A 5,197-nucleotide genomic window follows, 5' to 3' on the forward strand; every position below is an offset into this window, starting at 1 on the left:
GGGGATCTTCGTGCACGTACGTGTAGTTGCATGGATTCGACTATTTAGAGATTCCTTGTTCGCATGCAATTTGTGGCTGCACTGCAGCACATAAATACTTAAACTTTGTGTGCAAAGTGTGTTGAATGTGTACTTGTTGCATACGCAGAACCGATTTACCCAGTTGGTCATAGGCAAGAATGAAGGCGACAGTCGGACTTTAACAACTCCAAAATTTTACCACCACAGAAGGTAGCAGCTGTTAGTGACGTCAGACGTTCGTATACCTTCTCTAGGGAGTAGCCACGACAAATTCATAAGTGTCCAAAATGCGGTGTCATAGGACATAACAAAAAAAACATGTAAGCAACCACTGATAACACCCAACGCAAGTCCATCAAGGATAAACGATATAATCGAATTAAATGATCGTTTGGATTATATTAAAATATCGTTTAGGTATAACAAAACGATCTTTTAGATTATACTAAGAAATCGTTTAGGTATAACTGAACGATCTCTTAATATAATCTAAACGATCATTTAGATTATACTAAGAGATCGCTTAGATATAACTAAACGATCGGGAAAGGTAGACTATGAGATCGTTGTCATATCAAACTGATCTTATAGGTAAATATTTACGACCGTGTAATTAAATGTATTAGATCGGAGAGTCTATGGTATACTATTGTCCAATTGAATTCAACTTACCATCAATGTTATATTCACATGTGAAATATGCAATGAATTTCAAATGACTGTAAATATTTATTAGCCCACAATTAGGTAACATATTGTTTTCTAAATAGTGGCATATTTTCTTATTGTAAACTACTGTTATCTTTTCTTGTTACAAGATATTTAATGAATTTTGCACAAAAAATACCATAATCTAGAGATTTGCCCATTTGTAGGACGACTTTTGATCATTTCACTTCCCACAGACTATAATTGAAGTTTGGATGACCTTGATCATGACCAACGGCTATCAAATGGACAATATTGATCTGGCCACCCGTTGCATATAATCATTCATGATGTCATCATAGATGTAGTTTGGCATGGAGTCGAAGACCTTTATCTTGCCGTTACTAGGTCGATGGCAACCATCAGTCAGTGTTGTCTAACGTTGATTGTCCTGAAGACGAATTACACTTCTTCCCATGCAAGTTTGTACTCCTCATTTACACCAAGCACATAGTCAAGAAAGAATTTATTGTTCGCCCAGTGCTTCATATGTGCCCCTTGATTCGTCTAGAGTGCCACGTTTCCATCCTCCATTACCAAACCATCTACACGAATATTTGCTGAAATACCTTCTGATTCCACGATGACATCTTAAAGAAAAATATTGCGGTATTTATAACCACGTTTCGAACTATAACTAAAATTGTATAATCCGTACCATGAAGCTCAAATCCACCACTGTGAATAGCTATTGGCAGAGGTTAGGTCTCGAATGCAGCTTCTGATGCACGTCCATAACTAGAACATTCATATCCTAATACAAACAATTAACGGTGTAGTTAGTTCTAAACGATCATGTAGTAAATTATAAATGGTCGTGTCGTTAATTATAAATGATCGTGTAGTGAGCTCTAAACGATCATGCAAATAATCGTGTACGATCAATTAGATAATCATATATGATCTTGTAGTGAACTTTAAACGATCGTGTAGATAATCGTATGCAACCATGTAGATAATCGTATACGATCGTGTAGATAATTGTGTACGATCGTTTAACATTGCGTAAACGATCTTTTATGATTACCAACATGATCGCTTAATGATTATATGAGCGATGAACTATTAATCGGAATTAGAAATATTCACATTCTCAAGCACCCATATGTTCTTCTAGAGTATTTTGAAGAAATCCTTAGTCTGGAAGGTATACACCACTATTCGGTCTTCGTTTTTTGTTTTTAGATTGGCTCTTCATGTCTTGTATGTTGACCATAGAATATCTGGGATTGGGAGATCTAACCATCCTAGTGGGAAAGTTAAGGACCGGGACGAATGGGTTCGGATTTATAACACCTTTGAGTGGTTTCAATTCCCTTGCAAGTGGGTGAGGCTCATTTGGAGGTGGTTGGGGTTGTCTAAGGACATCTTGATTTGGTTGAGTTTTTCGAGACTCAATCTCTTTTTTTTGCCCTTTTTACCTCTTCGGATGTAAACTTTTCTGGCTTCTTCCTTTTTCGACGCTCAGGGTGTTCAACTTCCTCCTACAATTAAATTCAAAGTTAGTGACTATAGTGTTAATGTTAAAATTTCATACTACGGTCATACCTTTTTTAGTGACCTCTTCTTGTGTTGCACTCCCTTCAACATAAACTTGTAAATCAATCGGAGAATTCAAGTCGAAATGGGTCTGTACATTGAATGGTTGTTCAGGAAGTTGACCTTCATCGACGATCAGTCCAATTGTTCGTTGACGATTGGTCCAATTGATGGTTCAACGACTGTTCGTACTTCAATTGTTACATTTTCAACAACTACGAGCGGTTCATTGATGGTTCAGCCCTCAACATCTCCATCGACTGTGCAGCCCTCAACAGTTCTATGGATGGTTGCATGGGTTGTTCATCATTAATAGGTATGGACTGCTCGTGGAGGGGGGTTCGTTTAACATCTCCCCCATCAGTTGTATGGTCATCAATTGTTTGATCACCACAACTATTTGGTCACCACATCACCATGATCATGATAGGTCCCTCCATTATTACCTTCGCCATCATCGTGGTCATCATTAGCGTCATCATTAGGGTCATCCTATAGAAATAAATGAAACATTAAATGATCATGTATTAAACTTAAACGATCATGTATTAAATAGTAGACGATCGTGTGTTAAACATTAAATGATCGTTTATTGTGTCTAAACGATCGTCTATCAAAATCTAAATGATCGTTCAGACAAACTAAACGATCATCTAGATAAAACTAAACGATCGTTTAGTAAATAACTCAACATACAATTATTATCTTGCCTAAACTCTGGATGCAAAGCTTGCAAATTTCTAATAGCTCCTCACCCAACCGACGAACCATGCTCGTTGAGTTTGCCAAATCATTGCGAATTTCTAATAGGTCCTCACATATAACTCTATAAAGTTTGCCTTTCTTATATCTTTATGAGGATTTTGTGTGCTTCTTTGCATGTTCGATCTTCCTCTTCTTACTCATATCCTTCTCACACATTACATGCGCATTATGTGTGTCAGGCTGCTTCGTATGAGACTGACGAATTTGGGGGGAGTTAGTCATCTCGTGCTCATCATGATCACCATGTCTCACAGTTGCCTCATCGTGATCAAACCCCTCAAATTCAACGTTGGGGGAAGTTGGTCAGAAGAGTGTCAACCAGCCCCAACATCACCACCTTCAGGGATATCCTCATCAAGCATTCTTCATTCTTCAAGCACTTGGGTCACATCAAGCCCTACTAATCGATCTTCTTTGTACCTCATCTCATCTGTCGTAGTATAAGTTTTGGTATAAACAATAATCTGTATATAAAAGTAGTTAACATTAGCATGAAAGATTTCTCAGTCAGTTACACAATCACACAATGTAAGATAGACGATCATTTAATTTAAGCTAGACGATCGTTTAACTTTAACTAAACTATTTCACAATTTAAGGTAAACTGCGGTGTATAGAGAAACACATTCTTTGCAACCTAATTTTTCAAATTCAATTTTAACTTCATTATATGCATCAATGAGCTCATCAAAAATAAGGTTTTCAGGGCTTACCTTATCGTCGTCATCGTCGTCGTCGTCTCCAAAAGCCATAACGCACAAATTTGCTACTTCTTCCTCGATTTCAGATTTGCTTTCATCGCTTTCATCCCAAGTAGCTTTCATGGCCTTTCTGCTCTTCTTTGAAATGGCTTTTCTTTGAGGACAGTCCCACTTCACGTGTCTGGGCTTTTTGCATTCATAACAGATGATTGTATCTCTGTTGCTCTTCTCTCCTTTGCCTTCTTGATTGTTGACTTTCTTTGAGAAATTTCTTTTCCTAAAATGCTTTTTGAACTTCTTGGTCAAGTAAGCGGACTCCTCATCATTTAGTTCAGCTTCAATTTCAGTCCTCTTGAACTTGAGTGGACTTTAATTCTAGGCTCTTCTTCTTTTTTACATCTTCTTCCACATTGGCCTTCATGATTATCTCATGTGCCATGAAAGATCCAACGAGCTCCTCTAGTGGAAGTTTTGAGAGGTCTTTTGCTTCTTGGATTGCCATCACCTTAGCTTCCCAACTCTTAGGCAATGATCTAAGAATTTTTCTCACATTTTCAGAGGTGGTATAAGATTTTCCTAATCCCTTCAAAGCATTAACAATATTCGTGAACCTAATAAACATTTCATATATAGTTTCATTTGCATCCATTTTAAACAATTCATAATTATGAACTAACATGTTAATCTTTGACTCTTTAACTTGATTAGTTCCTTCATGAGTTAATACAAGCATATCCCAAATTTCTTTAGCAGAATTACATGCAGAGACTCGATTAAACTAATCAGGACATAAAACACAAAACAGATAGTTCATGGCTTTAGCATTAATAGAAAACTTCTTTTTATCTTCATCATTAAACTCTTTTTCTTCCTTAGGAATATCTTTATTATCAACTATCTTAGTAGGAATTAAAGGACCATTAAAAATAATTTTCCATATATTATAGTCAATAGAAATCAAATAAATTCTCATCCTAGTTTTCCACCATGCATAATTATTTCCATCAAACAAAGGTAGCCTAGTGGTAGATTGACCTTCACCATACCCATTTATTTCAGTAGTTGCCATAAGCTCGAACAATTAAGTTTTTCGAAAGAGGAAGAGAATATAATAATTTTTGTAAAGAGAAATACTTTTCCAAAATTTAGATTTTAATTAAAAAGATTTCAAATATTAAATTGAGAAAAAAGATAAGGTTTTAATAACCAATTTTCAAGACAAAAAATTTCTAATGAAAACAGCTTTTAAAACTCAATTTTTCAAACTTTTTGCAAAAAATAGAAAAATTCTAGATTTAATAAGATTAAAAAAAACAGAATGGAAAATCAAGAAAAAAATACAAAACCTTTTTTAAATAAGAAAACCGAGCTACCTGATACCAATTGTAGGATCTAAAGGCAACACTAGAAGGGGTGAATAGGGTTGATTACTAATTAAAAAAAAATTATTTTCAAACAATGCT

General features: G+C 35.6%; 1 long non-coding RNA gene across 1 annotated transcript; it reads right to left on the minus strand.

The window, feature by feature from the left end:
* Positions 1-764: 764 nt before the first annotated feature.
* Positions 765-4,907, minus strand: LOC120091686. Its single transcript, XR_005485813.1, has 4 exons — positions 3,747-4,907; positions 2,965-3,497; positions 2,278-2,760; positions 765-2,213 (listed from the first exon to the last, which is right to left on the minus strand). It is a non-coding gene; the product is annotated as an uncharacterized LOC120091686 (long non-coding RNA).
* Positions 4,908-5,197: the final 290 nt, after the last annotated feature.

The sequence above is a fragment of the Benincasa hispida genome, chromosome 11 (genome assembly GCF_009727055.1).
Source record: "Benincasa hispida cultivar B227 chromosome 11, ASM972705v1, whole genome shotgun sequence".
In the NCBI taxonomy this organism is placed as follows: domain Eukaryota; kingdom Viridiplantae; phylum Streptophyta; class Magnoliopsida; order Cucurbitales; family Cucurbitaceae; genus Benincasa; species Benincasa hispida.